The sequence below is a fragment of the Coturnix japonica genome, chromosome 26, assembly GCF_054131305.1.
Source record: "Coturnix japonica strain WE chromosome 26, WE-NBRP24, whole genome shotgun sequence".
NCBI lineage: Eukaryota > Metazoa > Chordata > Aves > Galliformes > Phasianidae > Coturnix > Coturnix japonica.
The window spans coordinates 3,790,001-3,806,095 of record NC_140688.1 but is presented as its reverse complement, the minus strand read 5'-3'; the positions used below and the strand labels follow the sequence as shown (position 1 = coordinate 3,806,095).

At 44.3% G+C, this 16,095-nt stretch overlaps 1 long non-coding RNA gene across 1 annotated transcript; it reads left to right on the top strand.

The window, feature by feature from the left end:
• The first annotated feature begins 12,524 nt into the window (after window positions 1-12,524).
• Window positions 12,525-15,756, top strand: LOC146756672 (uncharacterized). The gene is made up of 3 exons (XR_014937306.1): window positions 12,525-12,538; window positions 14,304-14,396; window positions 15,687-15,756. It is a non-coding gene; the product is annotated as an uncharacterized LOC146756672 (long non-coding RNA).
• The last annotated feature ends 339 nt before the right edge of the window (window positions 15,757-16,095 follow it).

Below are 16,095 nucleotides of genomic sequence, written 5' to 3'. Positions count from 1 at the left end.
TCCCTCTCAGCAGAGCTCCTCTCCAGCAGCTCTTCCCCCAGCCTGTACCGGTGCATGTAATTATTCCTCCCTAGGTGCAAGATTCTACACTTGCTTTTGCTAAACCTCATCCGGTTTCTTACTGCCCAGCTCTCCAGCCTGTCCAGGTCTCGCTGAATGGCAGCACAGCCTTCAGGCATGTCAGCCAATCCTCCCAACTTCGTGTCATCAGCAAACTTGCTGAGGGTGGTCACTATCCCCTCATCAAGGTCGCTGATGATGTTTAACAAGACCAGACCCAGTACAGACCCCAGGGGGACGCTGCTAGTTATACGCCTCCAGCCAGACACCACACCGGCAATGACAACCCTCTGCACTCTGCCAGTCAGCCAATTCTCAACCCACTTCACTGTCCACTCATCTATCCCATACTTCCTCAGCTTTATAAGGATGTCATGGGGGACAGTATCAAAAGCCTTACTGAAATCAAGGTAGACTACATCTACCGCCCTCCCCCTGTCCACCCAGCTAGTGACATCTTCATAAAAGGCGACCAGGTTGGTCGAGCACGACCTCCCCTTGGTGAACCCATGCTGAGTACTCCTGATAGCCTCCATATCACCCAGTTGTCTGGAGATGGCATCTAGAACAAGGTGTTCCATCACCTTCCCTGGGACAGAGGTGAGGCTGACTTGCCTGTAATTACCCGGGTCTTCCTTCTTGCCCTTTTTGAAGACTGGAGTCTTTTTGCTTTTATAAACAAAGCTCTTCTTGTGGGTTGCTGAGCACTCTGAGGTTCTTTGAAGTCAATTGACTACAAACCTCCTGAGTGGCCCTCTGTATCTCATAGGACTGGCACTGCCAGATTTTCTCTTGTATCCTAGGCATAGCCAAAGGCCATGTAAAAGGTGACTGCTTTTTTCATCATGGCTTTATTAAAGCTAACAAATATTGGCACTAATGGATTTCTCTCACTGAATACCAGTGTAGTCTCCTCTGTTTACTGAAGGCTGTGCAAAAGCTCTTGGACAGACCTAAAGCTGAATACTGAACAGCAAAAGATCAGCTATGAGCACAGGTGTAAGAGGTGGTGGAAATCCATATTGTCATTTGGAGCTGCTAGGCATCCACAATGATGCAGGTGGGAATGGCAGCTGGTGAGTAATAAATGCAAAGAAGGACCCAATCAGCGTCTAACAAATACACTGCAGGAAGATAAAGGAAATCCGTTGAGGGTTTGTATCCTTATAGTGCATGAGGAACTACTTGGAAACAGGTTGGGAAAGCAGAGGGGCCAGGAGGTGACCATAGTGGCCTGACGAATGAAAGCAGCCTCAAATAGATTCATCAGACCACCTGCTGTTGGAGCCAGACTCATGCTGAGACTGCAGTTGCACAAACCCAATGACTTGCAGCATCCAGGCTGTAGGTGCAGGAGAAATACCATGTACCATTGCCTGCTGGTGGGATGTGCATCTGGCTGCTTCCTTGCAGCTTCAGCTCTGCTCTGCAGCTCCCTGTGTCCATGAGGAAAGCATGTCTTTGCTCAGGGGTGCTGTTTGTATGAAGAAGAGCAACTTATGAACTCCTTCTCTTATGTGAGTATAACCTTTCTCCCCTGCAGTCGGAGGGGATTTGCACCAAGAGCCAGGGGAGAGCAGACTTCCTTGTGCACAGCATAGCCAGGACAAAAGAAATTGTGCTACAGACTGTCAGTTCAGACTGTGTGTTTAGGAAAAGTCACTAATTTTGTGTCTTTCCCTCTGGAGTTTAATACAGGGAAAACCCACTCAGCTGCTCTTCCTGCTGGAGTTGCTGGCTTTCCCCATCCGACAAAGTGATCCCTGTGGTCACTGCAGAGGGAGGCAGAAAAGAATGGATGGCACCACAAGCTCATTATAAAAATGTGGGGAACCAGAGTTAATGAATCTTGGATGAGCCCCTGATCAGCCTGGCCCTGGGTGTGGCAATGGAGGGAGCTGGTCCAGGAGGATCTGATTAAAATCTCATAGCAATGACAGTCCCTAGAATGCAGGAGGCTGTGATGTGTCTATCTGTGCTTGCATCTGGTAGGGGCCACTGATGTAGAGCTGGGATCTCTCTGGATTAGATCAGTAGGATTTCTACCAGGACAGATATTATAGGGATTTACATGTTCCCTGACCTGGCAGCTTGCCCTAATGAAACACTGATTATGCAACAGCAATCTAACTTAAGCTCTAGCCAAAAAAATCCTCTGTGCTGAGAGATGGTGAGAGTACTCTCTCTGCAATGGCAAGGATTTGAAATTGTGCAGTGCATTAAGTTTGCAGATAATGAAACAGTCAGGCTGTTTATTGTTGGTGCATGAAAAACAAAACTGGAAAAACTACAATTAGTGCCTGCCCTGAGATTCTCCTAGTTGTATGGCCAGATTAATGGATGAAAGTGTTTCCTTTGTGTGTATGGGAGATTAGTTCTGCTTGTCTCTCATTTCATGGCCAGAGGAGCTAAGGATAGCTCAAGGTGTCTGATATATAGCAGAATCAGAACTGAACCCCGGTGTCCTGCTGCCACATCCAGGAGCTGTGAACCCTCCTTTGCTGTCCAGCAGACCCCCAGTGCTGGGCATCCCTGAGAGCTGGCTGCGAGGGATGGAGGAGTTGCAGGATTCCTGCGTTTCTTGCTACCAGCTGCCTCTTCCTGAAGGAGAAACAAGTAAACAGTGAGTACAAGCAGCTGAGCGTGGAAAGGGATAGAAGATGGTATGGGACTTACCACTTTGTCAGTGTGAAAAGGGCTGTTCCCAAGGCAGTATATGTCCCAGAGGCTGGAATGGACTACAGATGGCTGAGATGCTGCATGCAATTGTTTTTCAATCTTTGCTGTGATAACGCTAAAGGCAGGGCAGCTTGATGAATAGACTGCTGAGCTGGCACCTGTGAGCTTTCAGTGGAGTCTGCCTTCATCAGGACATTTTTTTCCCCTCTTTTGCCCATCTCTGAAGAGGAAATAGTGTCATCTGCACAGTGAAACACCCTGAGACCTACAGCACTAAGAACCTGCTACCAGTACCACCAGGGAGAAAATGTTTGCCAAGCAGCCATCAAGTGCTTTTTCAAAGTTCTGCCACACCACATCCATCTTTCTTCCAGCTGCAGAGACCTCCCACCTTCTCACTCCATGAAGGGGATGGAAGATCCAGCCCCAGGCAAGTGGATGGGGTTAACCTGTGGATTCTTCTAGTGCCAGGTTTTAATCAAAGAGCTGGAGTTATGCCAGAGCCAGTCAGCTGTGGTGGTGGGTGTGTGAGAGTCTAGCACATCTTGATTATTAGGGGCATTAAGAAAGCCATTCAGAATTTAGCGATCTCAAACAGCACTAAGTAGGGTGTTAGAAGATGAGCTAATGTTCCCTTTAATACCCATCTTGGTTCTCCTTTTCTTAATTTCTTTTTATTTTCTTCTTCTTTTTCTTTTTTTTCTCAGACTTTACAAACCTGTATGAACATTAAAACTAGGTATTGTTTTAATAAGGGACTGCCTCTAAGACACGAGTTGCATTCTTAAAATGCTTTAAATGGCTATGGAGGGAGATGAAGGCCAAGCAGGAAGGACAGAGAATACAAATGTCCCAGGGATTGGACATGTGCTTGTGGGCCAGCATTGCCTGGAGCACCTCAGTGTCCATTTCCTCTGTCTTCAACCTACACAAACTGGTGCAGCTGGTCAGCTGGGAGTCAGGGCACAGTGCCTGACCTCGCAGTATCAAATACAACTTGGAATCTCAAGGGGGAAATAGTTGGAAAGGAATTCAAGAGGTCACTTAGGCTCTCTCTGTACTGACAACCTGAATAGTTAAATTATTCCTGGTTTTCAAAGTAATGTATATCCTTCCTTGGCACTCACTGTTAATCAGTGCTTGGTTACAAAAGACTGCAAGTCTTGTTCTGGAGCCAGCTTCCAATTTTTGCAGTGATTCTGTGATGTTCCCATCCTGAGAGCCTAGAAATGAGTTTACATTTATGGTTGTATTTGTTTGCACTGGGTTTTCTTCATTCTGTGTTTTGCTGAACATTTCCCCTAAGTGAAGATAAATATCCTAATTTTTATGTGCTGTAACAGTCTCTTTAAAAGTCCTTTGAAAGGGAAAGCCCTTTCCTGATGTGTTTCCCCTCCTTCCAGTCTTGTAACAGAAGCCACAAGCATTTCCAAACAAAGCTTTTTACAATTCTCTTTCTATCTTTTCATCTCTATTTCATTATATGGCCTATAGTGCTCATTCCTCCTTTCTGCTTGTTGAGTACGTAGTGAATAAATCACTATTTATTGGCGACCAAAGGACTGCTGCTGTGAAGTGAAACATTAACAGGGTGGGAGAGAGCCAGGACTGCTCAACAAGGTTCATCTTCAAACACTACATAGCTGTGCTCATCTGGTGCACCCAGAGCAGAAGGAATGGCAGAGAAGGACCGTGAGCTGCAAACTGCAAAGGAAGCCCAAGCTGGTGAGAGAATTTCTTAAAACTCCTTTTGCTAAACTGAAGGCAAAAAGGCACCAGGAGTGATGAGAAGTTTCCCTGATGTGCACAGGCTGACTAGTGACCCGCTAACAGGCACTTAAAGACAGTTTAGGTGCTTGATATTGTTAGTGTTGTTGACTGACATACCTTTACAAGTTTGAGTCCCTAAGGACTAGTGAGTAGAACAGGGAGGCAGGACTGAAGACTTGTGGCATATTTTCTTGGTTGATCAAGTGAAACATTTGTGTTTATTTTTTTAAATTACTCTGGGATGAGTCTGCAGGTGACTGGGAGCCAGTCTTGGTCTGTCTAAATAAGTTAAGCTGTGATCTTTTCTATAATGGAAGAACTGGAGAAAGGAATCTGGAGAGATCATCTTGTCCATCTGAAGACAGACCACAGCCTGAAGTGTTCCTGGCACAGCTGTAACTTTTTCTTAGGAAAAGAGGAGAGAAACAAAGATATGGTGAAAATACTATTAAAGGATGACCAGTGTGTGTGAATTCAAAATGAGACTCATTAGAAAGAGACCAGTGTGGCTGAGCTGAAAATCAAGAAGGAATTGAACAAGATGAATGCAGACATAAATGAATTGATCAGCTGAGTATAAACAGATTAATGTGTACAGCACTGCAGGATAAAGTACTGAGGATCTAAGAATTGTAAATGCAAAAGGAAAATGCAGATTGTCCTCCTGTGGATTTAGGGATCTGAAAAATGTAGAAGATTGACTCGAAGTTGTAAACTAATATATTCATGGAAACTTACAGCTATGCAAGGCATCTGGTAGCCAAGTTTTACATTGAAGCGTGGATCATCTTACAGGTTGTCCGCTTGCAGGAAGAACAATGCAGAAAAAATCTTACATAAAGCAAAGCAGTCCTTGCTTGCCAGTTGAAGTTGTTTAGAACAGGCTTTTCATGGAAATTCAGAAGAGTGAACATCAGAGGGGCACCTGATTCGTCTGCCAGCTCTGGAACAGGGCCTGACATATTCAGCCAGTCCCTAAGATGATCTTAAATATCCAACATCAAGGACTGCCTCAACTGCACCACCTTTCTGCCAGTGCTCCCACATCCTTGCAAGAGGGAAATTTGGACAAAAGAGGCCCCAGATCTTCTTTACTGAAGTCAGTTATTTTCCTCATCTTATTAATGAAGGTAGAGAATAGTTGATCTCTGTGTCATTTTTCCTGGGGGTAGCATTTGGCAGCCATTCCTGAATTTCATCTTATTCATTCCAGAGCCACAAGATGTTATCTCCCACATAAAAATTTTGAGTTAATGCCCTATTCTCCATCCCAGTTTTGGGCACAAGTGCAAGCAGCCTGCTGGCTGTGCTTTTGTTCTCTTTGCTCATGGAGAAGTTGGGAACCTGCATGTTTTCTACCTTCCCAGTTTGGTGAGAAAGTATTGTGAGAGGGATTTCCTGTTTGCCTACTGGATGGATATTTCACATGAAGCCTCACTTGCCTTTTTAAAGATAATGGTGAAGCTTGTGCTACCTCTGACTCTTACAAGGAAGTTGGTTCAAAAACAATATCCACACCTTGAAGTGAATTTGATCAGGCTGTAGCAATTTGAGCACAACTGAAGCATCTGAATATTGTATATTGTGGCTTCTTCTTTCTTTTGTTGAAGACATACAAAAAGAACACAGCTTCCCTGGCTTCTCTCGATCAGCCTTTGTTTGCTCATTTTCTAGTTTCAATAAGACTTTCATTTTCCTTCCTCTTTCTCCAGTATTTACAGCATTTCTAACACCTTTTCTTATTGCCTTTTGTGTCCCCTGCTAGCTATAATTCATTTTGTGCCTTAGCTTTTCAGCCTCTATTGCTCCATACTCGATCTGTTTGTTTATACTCATCTTCAGAAGTGTCACCTTATTTCCATTTGTGGTACAATTCCTTTCCAATTCTCATCCCAGCCACACAGGTCTCCTATCAAGTTCTATTTAACTTGCATCTGAGTTGCTTGCACATATATTCTCCTTAACTCATTCTCACTGTTTGCTTTGACTTACTATTTATTACTACACATTTTTATTCTTTTTTTCCCCCCTTTCTGTCTGAGAAAACCTTCCAGAAGATAATGGCCTAAACATCTCTGCACTGTATTTGACAAGCAGCATGTTAATTCTACTGACTGATACATATATTTTTATTCATGCTAGTATTAGAAAAATCATTTAGCTGGTGTAAAGCACAGGTCTGTGTACTCACAAAGGAAGCATAGCTGCAGGATTCTGAAGATAATATTAAGGCATCACATTGCATCAGCATGGGAGCCCTGCATGAGGGATGCTGAAACCTCTCCTGTCTTGCTTTTGTGTAATCCTTTAATAAACTTCACTGTGTTTGTCCTGCTCATCTGTGCATAGCAGAACACAGCAGGCTCCTACTGAGGCTTGGCTGGAGATGCTTTGGCAAGTAAGAGAGACCAACAGCTGGCTTGGAAATATTTCTGCTGCCTTCAGTAAGGGGTCAGATTGACAGGACTCAAGAGTATATGCTGGCCTGGTGTGCAGGAGACAGGACCAACTTGCACATGATCTGTTATTTGTGTTGCTCTTAGCCTTGAATATACTTTAAAGTCATTCTTGCCTGTGAAATGGGCTTAACAGAGATGTTCTCTGTGTCTTGTTAGCAAGAACTGAAGGCAGGCTAAGGATCTGTGGTATGAGCAGATGCCTCTTTCCTGGTTTGTCAACTGCAAACCTGGCTCCATTATACCCAGCACTAGCAGCAACTTGGTGCTGGAGCTAGGGGTGAGTTTATGGAGACACTGGTACCAACTGCAGATCCTGGGTATGATCTGTGCTTTTTCTGATAAGAAACAGGAGGAATATTTGGGAAATTGCTTTGAATATTTGCCTTTTAAAGAAGCCAAATGGAAGGGGAAGAAAAAGCCCTGCACTGCACCCAAAATGCCACAGAGCTGCAGCCACTCAGGGTGGTTTATGGGAAGGCTGTGAATTTTGTTGTAACTGCAGGCATTGCTGGGGAGCAATGATAAGGATATTGATAAGCTGATAAGGAGCTCCCTGGATTCCCGTGGGAAGGGCAAATGAGGAGGGACACCAGGGTGGGTGCCTGCTGGGAGCCGGGGGCTCCCTACCCAGCATAGAAAGCATTTGCATCATAGGGATCCCAGAGGTGGCCTTTTGTATATAAGGAGATGTTACAGCGGATTTGAAGCTGCTTCTGGGTGCTGTCTGTGCCCTCAGGATTAAACTGCCCCATAGGGGAAGTCAAGGATGTTCCAGGGAGTTGGTGTGGAAATGTACCCTGGTCCTGGAACAGCAAAGAAATGACTTAATACCGTGCAGGCACCTATGACATCCAGTGTCTAAGGGTGATGAGTGTTTCAGTGGTTATGACTTGGAGTAACATGATTTTTCAGTGGAGCGGGACCCCTGTGGAATGAACCTGACATTACCACAATGGAGGACAGATTGATGCTTTTCTCCTAAATCAGCAGGCTCTAGAGGTCTCTGGGACCCTGGATTTTTATTCGTCTCACATCTGTGCAGCATACGGGGCTGTGCTGGGTTGATGTGTGTAAGACAGCTGGGAGCATGCCAAGCAAACTGGAGGTCTGTGCTACAAAGTGCTCACAGCCCCAACCTGCAGAAGGTTTAAGCTGCACTCCCCAGCTCTTCCTGAGCTCTGCTGTTGTCTTTCTTTATGGCATCTCCCTCCCCTTTCTGCCCTGGCCGCAGAAATGTGCTCAATTAGGGTTAACTCAAACTGAATCAAACTTCATGCCTGAGGTTGGAAATCTTCCCAGTCAACTCACCACGGCCACAGAGCACGGTGGGAGACGAGGCGAGAGGGGAGATGAACACTTTTCAGAGAAACGAATCCAAGGAAAGTTTGTTCACTTTTATTTCTGCAGGAGATGATCCCCCCAAAGGAGATTTCCCTGTTCAGAAAAAATCTCCGGTGAGTGTTACAGCTCATTTACTTTGCTATGCTTTCTGCTCAGCTTGCTCTAAACATTGCAAGATCTCTCTGTTCTTTCCTCTTTTGTGCTCTGGCTAGAGACAAACACCCTTTCTTGCAGAGGGTTGAAGTAAGCGTTAACAACTCCATGCAAATATTCCCTCCACTAACCTGATTAAGTTGACAAAGGGCAGCTTAAAGTGTAAAAATGAACTGCATCCTTGGGGAAAAATAAAAGTGAGGGTTTGCATTGCTGCCTTTTTCCTGAATGCTCCTTTCCTTGTGGGAAAGGACTTCCTTCTGTCAATTGCAGGGAGCTGTCATGCATGGGTAGGAGGGAGCTGGGTTGTGCGTTTGCTTCCTTTGGTGAGACCATTGAGACAGGTTTCCAGGTGCTGCTAAGCAGGAGGAGGGATGGGGACTTTGGACAGGCCACTGATGTGTGTCCCAGAGCCTCAGCTTTACGTCTTTGGCTGTGAGTTAAGCCAGATTCACTGTTTGCTTACCTTGCAGCTCTTGCGTTTGTGTAGGTTTTCAGGCTAGTTCCAGCTGAGGGCTTGACACTAAATACCGTACACTATATTGGCTTTGGTAAGAAAGAGGCTTGTTTTGCACGTGCTTTGATTCACAGGACAGTGTGGTAGTAATTGCTCTTGCAGCCAGTTATGTCATAAGCAAGCTAGATATTTAGCTGACTGTTTTAAGTACTGTGCAGGCATTAATTATTGGGTATTCAGAGCTCATGTGAAATACTAATCTTAGTCCTATTTTGCAGCTGATCAGCAAGAGAGAGAAGTGAAAGCAAACAACTCTGCCACTGGCACTTTAAGGGATCCCTTATTTTCTCTCTCTCTCTCTCTCTCTCTTTTTTTTTTTTGTTTTTTTTTTTTTTCTTCTTGAAGACACAGATCTATCAACTTCCACAATATTTCTAAGAGCTCCATAATCCTGCACATCCCAGGCTTACAGTGGTTAGCTAAGCACAGCAGTGTAGCTGTGTGATCGTCAATCCAGGTTTAGCCTCTTTGCTTTTGCTGGGGCTATCTGCTGAGCAAGGTCCTCCTCTGCAAAAGTGAGCAAACTGCAGCTGGCTCTTCCCATGGATGAAGGTTGCCCACTTTTGGATGTCCAGGCAGGCCCCATGCAGGTCAGTGATGTAGCAGAGAGAGCACCTGAGTGTTTCTGTGTGCGCTGATGCTGTCTCACAGCGTCCAGGCCAGACGAAAGTGTCCCTGCTTGTAAGTCCCTTGCTCAGCATTTGTAAGCAGTTACTTAAGGTGCTGGCTCAGGCACTGGGGAAGGTTTAGCTGTACAGTCTCTCTTCTTGCTCCCCTTTTCCTGCTTGCAGACACTGATGTGTTGGAGGTGCCCATCCCAGAGCAGGAGCCACTGCCAGGGTTTCTGTTACTACAGGTCACAGCATGGCACGTTGTACCTCCTACTGATGCACACAGATCCTGCAGGGTTTGTGCACGGAGCAGTGATTTCAGGCAGCAGCTTTCCCTACACCTGGCTGCCTTGGCTTTGTGGAGTCCCACTCTGTATCTGCATCAAATGCTATTAATTATCAGAGTACTGACAATGAGGTCTGGGAAAGAGTGGAAGAAAGATATCCCTGTTATGTCATTTTATTTCCAAGTTCAAAAAATGCCACAAAGTAACCAGAGGAAGCATTATTTCCTCCTTATGGCTTTTCCTCTATAATATTAAGAACGTGTTGCGGGAGAGCATTGTGCATTTGTGCATTTGCAGCTTCTATATACTGCCATTTTTCAGGCTGGTCTAAAAGCAGGAGCCCTGGGTCCAGTTTCCAAGGGAGCACCCTCTGTGCACTCTGTCTTGGTAGCCATATGCTGAGCACAACAGCTTCAGCACAAACGATAAATGAAATGGATAATTACATCTTTATTCAAGTGAACCCAAGAGTCCAAGGGTTTCTTAATAACAAGGCATTCCATGAATAGTGAGAGGAAAGTATTTCAAAAATCACAAAAATATCACAGATACTTGGTTAGGGAATGGAAATGGGTTTAGTTACAGTGTTGTGTTGTTTTTGTTTTTATTTTATTTAGCAAACAGTTTCTTCTCTTCTGTGGTCCTTGTATAATCTTGAGTGAGACACCATGATTAGCTAGTCATCTAACCTAGGAGGCATTGCTTTGGGAATCCAAATAAGCTCAAGTCTCGTGGTGGAATAAACCTCAATAAACACATCTATCTTCTTATCTGTGTTTGCATTTGAGACTCTGGGAAGTAATAGAGGAATTCATTACTTCTGACACAAGGTACAGAAATGCATACGAAGAGTTCATCTCACCATACCATGGCTGTTTAAAACTTTGGATGTAAATGCAGATGACAGTATTACACCCCCGTCCCTCACCCCATGTATGGCCAGCCTGTCTCTCCCACTAATTGGCAGAGCTGTGAAATCTTGCTGTCCTTGGTGGGAGGCAGTGGAGATAAGCAGCTTCCAGCAGCTCCCAGCTGCTTAGCTGGGACCACCGTGGGTAGTAGAGGGATGGGGGCCTGCACAAGGTCACGCTAAGACCTGGCTGTTCAGGTGCCTTGCACTTCATTTGGAAACAGCAGATTTTAGCTTGAGTGAAGTTGATGTCAATAAAAAAGTAGCCAATTTCAGACAGGTTTGAGAAGTGCATAGCTCTTTTGTTTGATTTTTGTTTAATGAATTGAATTGTTCATAGCTCTGCCAGCATTCTTGGGATATGAAATAGCTGCCGTGGCTGAAGCTCTGCTGCAGTAAATGCAGTGGTGCAGTTTGGTGTAACTGAGGTGCAGAGACTGAGGGCAGTTGACACTGAGGAAGAAGCAGCTCTCTGGGTGCTGGGGGAGGCAGCAGTTTCAGGGGAGAGCAGTAACTCTGTGTGAAGTATAGATAAAAATGCATCTGAAGGTGTATTTTGCGTCTCAGTGGGATGTTATGTTGCAGCAGAGAGGCAGTACAATCTTTCCAAAGAAGTTTCTAGAGCTTAGGGCATAGCAGATGTTGGCTGCTGGCAGTTCTGGAGTCCCTTTGCTGTTCCTTATGGGGTCCACACCTGCCAGGAGGGTTCATAGGGAACCCTAACCAAAGCAAGATGGATGTGTGGCCTCCTTACTCCTTTGAGTCCAACCTGCAGGTTAGCCAGGCAGCACTGAGCACCTGGCTTTCAGACTGGACTCCTCTCTGCTGCCCAGGTGCTGTGTGGATGTGTTGCTGGGGTGAAAACTGTCAATAAGCTGATATGTTCTACTTTAATTCCTGTAGAAACTCTGTGGCTCCAACTACCCCCTGAGCATCGCCTTCATTGTGATGAATGAGTTCTGTGAGCGCTACTCCTACTATGGCATGAGAGGTATGTGGCCCATGGGAAGAGACTATCCGATCCTTGTGTTTCTGTATATGATGGCCTGGCGTTCCAGAGTTCTGCTGTATATGGTCTCAGTTGTCCTTCAAAATAAACTGGTATTCTGGGATATAAACATGAACAGCACACCCTGATGTTGAAGCTAGACCTGTTTTAAACACGAATTGGGACTAGAGACCTCCAGTGTTGCTTCCAGTCTGAATTTTTTATATCATTCTTGGTCTCAAACCAGTTTTTCCAGCATGTGATGTCTTTCAGTTGTGTGCATTCTGTGTGTCTTTGAATTGAATCATATAGGCACCTAATTTGCAAATAGAAAATATGCATAAACAGAACTACAGGTTCAGGTGTGATAAGCTAGAAAATATATTTTCCAGCTAAACACAAATGCTTATGAGCAGGGGAAGCCTGATACTCACATACCTCATTTGAGCTTCTCCTGTGTCAGGGATTATGAGGAATAGATCTGAAAGCACAGATCTTTCCACAGCAGTGCTCATAGCTGGTACGCAAGTCCTTGTTTTCCTTGTCACTGTGATGTAGCTTCCTGCTTACCCACAGAGATGCACATCAATTATCTGATGTGGTTTGCTTGCTTCCTTTTAGCTGTCCTGACGCTGTATTTCATAAGCTTCTTCCACTGGGATGAGAATCTCTCCACTGCTGTGTACCATGCCTTTTCTGCTCTCTGTTATTTCACACCTGTCATTGGAGCCATCGTGGCAGACTCATGTCTGGGGAAATACAAGTAAGTAGACATTTCTCTAATTCAGACAGGATCTGTCTGCAATGTACAGCCTGCATGAGATTCAGTGCTGCCCGCGCTTCTGATTTTGAGCTAGTTCACGGTGCAGCAAAGACACACTTTTGACATATTAACAGCTTCTCTATGTTAACTGGTGAACAACTAATGTGTTTGCTCATGCTGTTACACGCTCCCCTTTCACCCAATGACCAATAGGCAATGCAATTCAAATCAATAAATTAAATCATAGATCACAATGTTCCTCCCCTCTCCTTCCCCATGAACCTTGAGGAAACTAAGATATAGGGTGGTTAACCCTCAGCTTGCCAAGTTCTGTTGCTGAGATAGATTCAAAGTGGTAAGGAAGCAGTATTGTCCTCTTGATCTAGTAGTTTCAGATGAAATGTCACTAGCTGTACTCACATATGCTTTCTCAGTTTAGGGAATGCATGAACACAACCATTTTTATCCCAGAGTAACCTGGACTCGGACAAATCATCTCCCTTAGTACAAAACCAGCTAAACTCTCCCTGAGAAAATTAGGGACTCTTCCCTTAGGCTGATAATTTGCAGGCAGGGCCACCATCTGACCCAGAGTGGTGGTGAGCAGCTGTACACAGGCCATTCTTTCCTTGGCACTGTCTGCTCTCTGCCTGAGGAGTCTTGCTGTTAGTGATGAAGTGCAGCTGAACCCTTCCCTATAGGTCTAAGCACATCTGGCAGTGTGAGTCTCTACATGGAAAAAAATGGCTGCAATATGCCTTTGTAGCAGAAAGCTCTTCAAGAGATATCTCTATTCCTTTTTTTCTTTGTGCTTTATTTTAGTCATTTTCTCGAGTGAAATAAACCTACACACACGCACATACACAAAGTTGGCTTGTTTTTTAACTTCATTAGTCGTCTGTGAATACTCATTGCTGTTTGAGGATGGATATCCATCTTGCAGCGTAATGTTGTGAAAAAATAAACCATTAGGCAAACTTTTGTGCACTAGGCAAGAGGTTTTTCCCGGAGTAATCCCCTGGTCTTTATAAATGGTAGTTTTTGCTGCAATAGCTAAACCAATCCTAAGAAGAAGATAACAGATTAGAGGAGCTCATGGGGCTTCTTCTAGATTCTCTTTCCTAACAAGTCCTTCCATTCTCGCTTTGAGCATTTTGTCTGCACATAAATAAATAAATGTGTTGATCTCGAAGACAATGAAGCAATGTAATGTACTCAAAAGCCTGACCCTTCTGGTCAGATTTCCTGCTCACACTCACCAAGATGTGGGAAGCAGATAGATGAGCTCAGTCCTCCAGAGGTGCTTGAGATTCAATTCAGTCTTGTAACAGGAAAACCACACTCCTAATTTGGTTGTAGTAATCAGGTGGGTTGAAAGCGTGCAGCAGTCCCTATGGATTCCTTCCAGCACAGTTAAGTGCATTCTACAAACTGCCAGTTATTAGTAGTCTGGAAACTGAGTTGGACCTGAAGAGTACTCATCTATTTGCAGTGTAGAACATTTAGCTTATTCTACCCAGCAATCTCCCCAAAGAAAGTAGCATCTATGCTTCCCTAATCTCAGCCCATTTGCCTATCTCCTTTTTCCAGCATGCAAAATGTTGACGTGAAAGTTATAGCTGTCTGCAGTACTGGGGATATGGACAAAACTATTCCTTGTGCATCAGCCAAATAGACCTTTCATATCAGGAAACACAGGCACACTCTGTTTAGAGACTGTACATCACACAGCACCTTCAGTCACTGCTGTTTGCTTTGCTCGCAGGACTATCATCTACCTCTCCATTGTGTATGTGGTTGGCCATCTGATAAAGTCAGTCGGTGCAATTCCATCCCTTGGCAACCAGGCAGTTCACGTGTAAGTAGCAGCTGAAGCTGAATGTTCTCGTAGGTTGCAATGGTAGGTGGTTTACCCACTACTGTCACTTGTTTCACCTCCATCGGGCCAGCAGTTTGGAGGGGAAGTGTGAATTCACCAGGAAAAGCTTGGAACAGTCACCAGGACTGAGCCCTTTGATACAGGGACTTCTGATCATGCCTCTCTGCTACATTATGCTACTGGAGTTTGGTCTCTTCCATTCAATTGCTCCTTTCTTCCTCATTTTCTCATTGCTATAGCTGTCCAGCTCAGCAAGTCCCTTTGTGTACATGGGAAGACTAAATCCTAAATACACTTTTTTTTTTATTTTTTTTTTTTTTATGTGTGACAGAGGAATTATCTGTGTTACTTAGAATCAGAGGATTGCTCAGGTTGGAAAAGACCTTAAAGATCATTGAGTCCAACTGCAACCTAACCATACTGCCCTAACTAACAACACTCTGCTAAATCATGTCCCTGAGCACCATGTCCAAATGGTTTTTAAACACATCCAGGGATGGTGAGTCAACCACCTCCCTGGGGGGCCTATTCCAGTGCTTAACTACCCTTCCAGTAAAAAAGTTTTTCCTGATATCCAACCTAACTTGTAGGATACTACTCTTCTTGCCCTCTAGACTCTGAACTGATAGGAATGTCAAAGTAGTTTTCCAGCTGGCATTTCTGAAGCCACTGTGCTGTTTTTACCAAGGTGGACCTGGCACTGAAAATACATGCATGCAGGCAGGAGTACATCTGGTTGATGGAGCAGCTTTCTTTTGTCCTAGATCTGGACAGTCCTGATACTCCTGTTCCACCCAGAAATAATCAGTAATCCTTCGGACCAGCAATGGGATTTTGAGGAGCGCTGGGAGGTAGAAAGCACCCAAGAGCCTATTTCAAACAGAATTGCTTTGCTTATCCAGACTGGAAGCCTTATATGCAAAGGGTCTTTTTGTTTTGTTTTAATTTTCCTTTTCACAATTGATTTCTGCAGCCTTTTGTTCTCAGATGAATGAAAAATAGTCCCTTGGATCTTTGATGTCTGGTATACTCAGTGGGCCTCCGAAAAGCAAGAAAATGACAAACACTGTTTGTTCAGTTGACTGATTCTGAATGCAGAAATGAGGATAAATATATATATGTGTATATATTTGCAGTTAGCTGGCTCATCATCATTGGCAATGTGCAAGAGACAGTGATACGAGAGGAATTATAGTTGGGTGACACTAAAATGTTCCCATAAGCAGTGGAAGGGTTCTGCAATGGTGTTGTTTTTGTTCTTGCATGAAGGGTCCTGTTTATGGTGGGTCTGTTTTTGATCGCCCTTGGAACGGGAGGTATCAAGCCCTGTATCTCTGCATTTGATGGGGACCAGTTTGAAGAGGAACATGTAAGATTTATTTTCTTTTCTAAACTCTGCAGTGTCTGGGTATCTTATGAGGGTGTTCATGTTTTTAGATTCTGTTGTACTAGAGCCTGTTTGCTAGGAAAATATATAGGAATGATTTGCCAGGACAAGATGTGAGGTAGGATGGTTTGCACAAGACCTGAAAGAATCAATATGCTTCAGAGAAGGAGAATGACAAAAGAACACTATTGATATCAAAAAGGATAAATTATAATACATACAATAATAAATGATACAGATATTGGGTGTTGGAAGAGTTGGAAGGTCCTCTATAGTACAGCGTAGAAAGAT